The sequence below is a fragment of the Carassius auratus genome, chromosome 26 (genome assembly GCF_003368295.1).
Source record: "Carassius auratus strain Wakin chromosome 26, ASM336829v1, whole genome shotgun sequence".
NCBI classification, from domain to species: domain Eukaryota; kingdom Metazoa; phylum Chordata; class Actinopteri; order Cypriniformes; family Cyprinidae; genus Carassius; species Carassius auratus.
Window position 1 is genome coordinate 20,345,969 of NC_039268.1, and position 7,865 is coordinate 20,353,833.

At 34.8% G+C, this 7,865-nt stretch overlaps 1 long non-coding RNA gene across 1 annotated transcript; it reads left to right on the forward strand.

Moving 5' to 3' along the window:
- Positions 1-385: 385 nt before the first annotated feature.
- Positions 386-6,514, forward strand: LOC113044624 (uncharacterized). Its single transcript, XR_003275888.1, has 2 exons — positions 386-553; positions 5,760-6,514. It is a non-coding gene; the product is annotated as an uncharacterized LOC113044624 (long non-coding RNA).
- The last annotated feature ends 1,351 nt before the right edge of the window (positions 6,515-7,865 follow it).

Below are 7,865 nucleotides of genomic sequence, written 5' to 3' on the forward strand. Positions count from 1 at the left end.
TGTAACATTAGCTTATAGTTCAGATGTTTATGCCTTGGCTATTTTATTATTACATGATGATGATAATAACAATCATAATTATGTGTTTTGTTTATATTTATACGGAATGTATGTGACATATTGTGTCTGAATATAGTTTTCTTATCTGGTACTTTTTGTTGACCTGCTTTCCGGAAGCTATTAGTAACTATTATAAAGAAATGTGCTAAATGACGACTAACATACTCTTTTATTTGTCAAACTAGGTCAAGAAGAGAAAGTTTATGCTGAAGTTGGTGGTAAAGTGTCTTTTGGTGCGACCAGCTTAAATCAGCAGCAATTAAATGTCAGCAGCATTATATGGAAACAAAGAAATGAACTTGTTATAAAAGCGATTGAATGGATACTGAAGATGGTGTTAACGTCCCAAATCCGAGATTCAAAGACATCACAACTCTTGATAAGGAGACTGGACAAATCACTATAACTAATTTAAAATTCGAACACAGTGGACTTTATACCATCGACATCAACGGTAAAGAACAGGAAAAAATATTCAAATTGGAAGTTTTGCGTAAGTGGATATACTTTAAATGTTTTACACTGATGCATTTATACTGATAAACACAGATAGTGTATGTGCTTTTAATATCACCACACATGGACCTCCAAACAAACAATATAGTATGACATTTGTAAGTGATAGTTTGTGTTAGTATTAGGAATGTAAAATATCAGTTATTTCCGTGATCGATTGTAGTTTAAATTAACGATCAATTAATCGTTAACCATAATGCTGCAAAATGCATCTATTGCAGTCACTGCCATGACAGGATGTGCAAAAGCCACACACACACGCACACACACACAGATGCTTTCTCACTTGAATTAATGGGGTTTTAGTCTGAATAAAATGCTAGTAGCAAAATAAAGAGTGTCGTATGTTTGAGATAATTTTGCTTTGTTGACCGTTTTCGGATATGTCTAAAATGAAAGTAAACAAATGAAAGAGGATGCATGTCTGTATATTAGATGCGCGCAAGTCTTAAAGGGACAGTAGCTGCATGCTGCCGTGTGAATTAAAGGGATAGTTCACCCTAAAAATGTATATTATATTAACTTCTTTCTTGTGCTGAACACAAAATAAGATATTCTGAAGAATCTGTGTGACCAAACAGTTGCTGGTCCACATTGACTTTGATAGAATCAAAACATACTGTAGTCACTGTGAACCAGCAACTGTTTGGTTTTCCACCTTTTTCTAAATAACTTATGTTTAGCAGAGGAACGAAACTATATACAGTGTATATAGTGTTCTATTTTTATATTTGTTCATTACATTTTTTTTAATGCTCCTGCTAAATACACCTCTTGTACCTGAAAATAAAACACTTTATTTGTATAATATCTGTATTTGTAATGTATATCTTTGTTCTCATTTTTTTAATAACAAAGATAAAATAATTGCAAAGATTTTTATCTTCACCCATGCACTTTGGCCTAAATATTCACCATATTTTTCATATTATATTACCTTAAAAAGGCTTTATAATAGGAAAATTAGTTTGGCTGTGATGCTCAAACAGCTTGCAAAAAAGAAAAAAACAACATGACAAATAATCATGATAAATCATGATAAAAAAAAAAAAAAAAAGATTTCTTAGATATTTACCATATCGCCTAGCTCTAGCTGAGGGAGAACAAACCCATACATAATCCAAACGCCCTTAGAATAATAATAATAATTGCCTATGGCAAGCACTACTAATAATAAGTAAAATAAAAAAATTATATATTTTATTTTAAAAGTTATGTTGTCTCTGCTAATGATATCATAAATTCAATTCTTAAAGTTTAAAAAAATAGCTTTTATTTCAACTTTAAGGTCTCCTGTCCCCCTGTAGCCATAATATGTTTCCTTTTATCAAAGCCTACATGTTTTCATTTACATTTGTTAATTTAAGGCAGACACATTTTTTTTCTCCTAAACTTTTATTCTAACCCTCTAATTTCAACAGGTTTATTTTATTATCTTTACTTTTAATCGCATCTCTTAGGCCCAATCCCAATTCTATTTAATAGCCTTCCCTTCCCTTAACCCTCACCTACCCCTTCCCCTTATCCCTTGAAACAGAGTGTCAAGGGGTAGGGGAGAAAATATTCCCTTAAGGATTGGGATACCACTGCCATGACGTCAAACGCCAACATTCGTTGTCTAGCTCTTACATACACAAATATACTGGTGTGCTGGTGTGCATTAAAGCCTTTAATTATCGTTCTGTATTATGCGCTGTTTACTGACACACACACACATATCGGAAATCGCACAGCTCACACATCCAGGAGAAAATAAACTTGTCAACGCTGCCCCACGACTTTTATTAAATACAGTTTAAATATTGAATCACTACATTATATTTTCCAGCGACGAGAGGATACAATCGCTGTTTTAAAGTAAACTCACTCTAAAAAGATAAACGCACAGATGTGAATACACGCAACTTCCATTTCTCTCTCTCTCTCTCTCTCTCTCTCTCAAATAGGCAATATTTGAGAAATGGTTTAGCGATTTCTAATTAATGGGGGGATTAGCCCCCATCAATGTCTACTGCAGTTATCGCCCTGATCAGACATATACTGTGGCACTATCATGCAGTCTGTAATGATATGACGTTAGCAAATTTTAGCGATTTTTTTTGCAAACATTTCTTCAGAGGTGGGCAGAGTACCCAAAAACTGTACTCAAGTAAAAGTAAAAGTACTTCTAGAAATATTTACTCAGTAAAAGTAAAAGTACTAGTCTTGAATAGTTACTTGAGTAAGAGTAAAAGAGTATTGGATAAAAAATCTACTCATGTAGTTAGTTACTAGTTACTTTGGGTCTTATAAACTGAGCCTATTTTTATTTAGATATATAGATAAAATGTATGTAATGTATGTGTGTGTGTATAAATGTATATATTTCAGCCTTTACTCCAATTTATGTAATTTATTATAAAAAACCTGTCTATTTACTTAAGTAACAGATATAGGTGTCATGCCATAACATATTTTTAATATGACTGACTTTATATTAAATGTGAATTTAACATTGAAAGTTAATGTGATATAAATATTGCTACTAATCTTTCATTGTTCAGAAAGAGAGCAAATAACATTTACATTATTAAAGATCATTTTCACTGACAGTCTAGATTTCAATCACTCTCAGAAACTCCCATTAAAATCACTGAAACTGTTTACACTGTAAAATCAATATCTTTATTATAGATTCGTACACACATCTGCACTTTGTTGTTTCTGATGAGAGAATTCGCCAGAAAGAGGTATTCAGTCAGTGAGCGAGTGAAGGAAGCGCCGACATTTCAGCGATGACTCATCTGAACGCCCTTGATTGGCCATTGCATTCAAAAGCTCAACAGAACCGTGTGTGATTGGCGCAGCGGTGTAAAAAATGCGTCTGTCTCTGGCTCAGCGCCAGCAAGCGACCACAAGATCTGAATTTAGCAGCTGATGATATGACTTGCTGAACGTACTCGCACCGGTGTGATTGTATTAAAATTAATAAAATCTTAATCGGCTATTTTTGTCTCTTGGAAGCTGCATTCAACTTGACCCCCCTCTGTTATAAGCCACACACATACAACAAACTAATGTCACAGGTATCGTGTACTGTAATCGAATGTAGCCCAAGTTATTACCTGTTAAACAGTAGACAGCACACGCGTTCATCTAATAAGGATCTCCATCGCAAGCAAATAATAGCCTTTGCAGATTTGCTTTCAATTCAGTGCAGTTCCATAGCCACGTTTTCAACGCTGCTGATGTTAAATGTTACAACTTTGAGTGAACCGCTTCAGACGCTAAGCGCGTGCGGCAGGGAACTGAACGACTCATTCAAACTGATTCATGAACCAATTCACTCGTTTGCCAATTGGTTTGATCAAGCCTTTGAACAGAATTGACTCAAAAGAACGAATCATTCGCGAATGGGCATCGCTCATTGCCCAGAGAAAAGTAGACGGCGTGTTTGGAATAAATTGAAGCATTTATAACATTATTGCATTAAGACAAAGTAACGAGAGGAGCGTCGCCCACAGTAACGAAGTATAAGTACAGATTTTTCCCAAAAAATTGACTCAAGTAAGAGTATAAGTACCCATCTTTAAATATACTCCAAAAAGTATTAGTTACCACGAAAAATTACTCAAGTAAATGTAACGAAGTAAATGTAACTCGTTACTACCCACCTCTGCATTTCTTTGAGTAACATGACAATTAATGAACCCACAATTAAATGTAACAAAAAACAAATGATTACTTTTTGTTAAAATCTTTATTTATGCCAAAAAAACGTACATTTATGTGTCTTTTTGTTCGCTGTAGCAGCCATGTTTCCAAGATAATTCATACCCCTTCGTTTGAAGTGTGGTCCCGAAAAAATCTTTGTTTGAAAGGCTATCTGGCCCTTCCCCTTCCCCTCCAAACAAAAGAATCGAGACCCCACTACCCCTTCACGTGAACGCGCGGAAAAAGGGTCGAATTGGGATTGGGCCTTATACTGTGTGTGGTAAACATGGGAAGGGAAATGAAAGATTTCATGAATTAAGAATTCATACTATTTATTAATTTGTTCCCTTATTTCAGTTGAACCATGGGTTATTTAGGGAACAAAATTATTGGAAAATGGATAATTGCCACAAATTAATAAATCGTAGGAATGAATTAAACAAATTGTAGGAATTAATAATCTATCTGTCCTGTGTCCCGCAGCCCTGCACAGCGCACGATATGAAACAATTATCTGAGGAAATGACTTCGTAGGGAAGTCGTGGCCTAGTTGTTAGAGAGTTTGATTTCTAACCCTAGGGTTGTGGATTTAAATCTTGGGCTGGCAATACCATGACTTAGGTGCTCTTGAGCATGGGCGTTGAACCCCCAACTGCTCCCCGGGTGTGTGTGTGTGTGTGTGTGCACTTTGGATGGGTTAAATGCAGACCATGAATTCTGAGTATGGGTCATCATGTCACTTTTTTTTTCACTTTGTTACTACATTTCTATTGGTTTTCATGTTGAAGAACATTTGTGTTGTGAAAGTGAAAGTCGTGACATACGCCAATTATGGTAACCAATACTCGGAATTGATGCTCTGCATTTAACCCATCCAAGTGCACACACACAGTAGTGAGAACGAAGTGAACACACCATGAACACACACCCGGAGCAATGGGCAGCCTATATATCCAGCCGCCCGGGGGTTCAGTGCCTTGCTCAAGGGCACTTCAGTCATGGGTACTGAGGGTGGAAGAGAGCACTGTTTGTTTCACTCCCCTCCACCTACAACTCCTGCTAGCACAGAGACTCAAACCTGCAACCTTCTGGTAACTAGTCCAGCTCTCTAACCATTATGCCACAACTGCCCCAAGTCTTTGTCAGAAGAAACTTTAAACCACATTAAAAGCTTAATTAGTACATTGTGAATGAATGATAATGCATTTATACAGTCACCATCAATCACAGCTGCTCGCACGTGTTTTGTGCATGAGCCGCACGCAGCCCCAACAATACATCGGTTAACCAACCATGGACAGCCTTAATCGATTGCATCTCTTATCGACAATTAATCGATGACATACCTAATTAGTATTGCCAGCATTATTATCTGGTGCCATCATATTGTACTCTTAACAAGACTTCTTTAAAGTTAGTGTAGTTATTTTACATTTCTTAATTTTTTTCTGTGGACTGGAACTTATGTTTTTTCTTTATTTATTTCACAGCACCGGTCCCCAAACCTGTGATAAAAAAAGAGAAGATTCAAGTTAACCCTGATGCGGTGTATTTAATATGTGAGTACAGTGAAACGATCATCTGGAAGAATTCTACTGGAGAAACACTGCAGGGTTCACCCCACACTCCAAAAGGAGAACTTATCACAGTTGAAAAGCAAGGAAATCCAGATTTCTTCTACACATGCACACTCGAGAATGCCTTGAGAAATAGCACCAGTGATCCGGTCTATGAGAGAGATCTGTTTGAAGACAGCCTTTACTAGCAGTACAACATTATTAATCAGAGAGAACATGTTTAGCAAACTAATAAATCTCTGTTTAACTTTATTATCACCCTTTTCCTTATCATAATTCATTTTCATGACAACACTATTATTGTGTAATCTTTTAAAACATTTGAAATGTGTTTTCTAATATTCTGTGCATTACTTTTTAAAACCGAAAACAAACATTTATGAATAACATGAATGTCCTGAATATATGAATGAATATGAATACATATGCAAAGATTTTTATTTATTTTTTTTGTTCATGGGAAGGACAATATAATAATTTCTTAATGGCACCATAGCTTTGCTTTTGGACTGGGTGAAGAGTAGATGTATTTTTTTTCTGTTAAATTTAGATACCTATGCAATGGGATTGATTTTTTCTTCTTCAGGGAATGCATGAATTAATTACATGGTAAGCCTATATATTGAATGTAAATCATTTTAAATAAAATCCTCTGGAAAAAGTAAAAAGTGTAAAGATTTTTTTAAATTCATAAATTCAAATTCAGGAGATTTAGAGTATCTTCAGAAAGTATTTCAGTTGTCAATTTACATTGATAATGTTTTCCCTGCTTTTCTCAGTTGAAATACAAATTCTCTCTCTCTGGTGCACTTTTTTTTTTTTTAATACTTGCAGCTCCAAATTTTTGTTAAAAACTCATTCCCTGATTGTCAGAATCTTCCTCCAAAGAGCATCGCTTGATCAGATTCTTGAAGTAGCCTTAGATAAAAATGGTGTGTTATCTACGCTATACAGGCTGATTTCCTCCATTTCCACTTCCTCTCTCTCTTTTATTAAACAACAATGGGAGTCGGATCTCTGCCGAGACTTGGAACCAGATCCTGTCCCGTGTTCATACCTCCTCTATTTGTACACATCATAGTCTTATACAATTAAATTTATTTCACCAAATTTAATCTCTGTGATCGTAGCCATCAGACCGCTACAGATTTAATACATATGTTTTTGGCTTTCAATCTTTAATTGTTTTTCTTTAGTGACAGAGAAACAGATCGAACATTGCAGTTTGGTTGCACGTTTTGGACTTTCTTCAAATGTCACTGGTTTATCTGGAAATACTGCAAAGACTTGTGCATTCTTAACATTATAAGCTAGAAAGCACATTCTTCTGCTGTGGATACAGATATATTTTTTCATGATTCTCCTTTATCTGTATCCTGTTATTATTGTACAGGTTCAATAAACAGATTTTTAAAAGAAAGAAAGAAAGAAAGAAAACCCACGTTAAACCAAGGTCCTGACCCTCTGTGGTCACAAATGATCCCATTGCACTTGTGGTAAAGAGTCAAAATGAACTATGTAAACAACAACCAGTGTTTATGTTTTTATTTATTTTTTTATTATTATTATTTTTTTAAATATTTTATTCAAGATTCACATTTAAATGATTGGAACACAAATGATCTATTTTCTCTCATCTCAGAAGATTATGTCTGCTGTGCATCTGCCACGGTACCAAGGCTACTTTTAATGAACAAATAAAACAATTAGTTTTTTACCTCCATCCATTTACATCACCAGGATCCTAATATATCATATTTAAACATCTTAACAAAAATGATCAGAACACATATGATCAGAATTTAAACAAACTGTATTATGTATAGAAATGTATCCGATGTTATGTGTTCCTTCAGCCTTATATTCCCTGAATCTTATGATCCCTCAGCCCTAACTCTGCTAGAAGTGATGACAATAAACCCTCAAATGCAATATATGAGGTATATTAAGTATTTATAAATTGTAAAAAAAAATAAAAAAATAAACGCTATTTTATATTTATTATAGGCCTAATTAAAA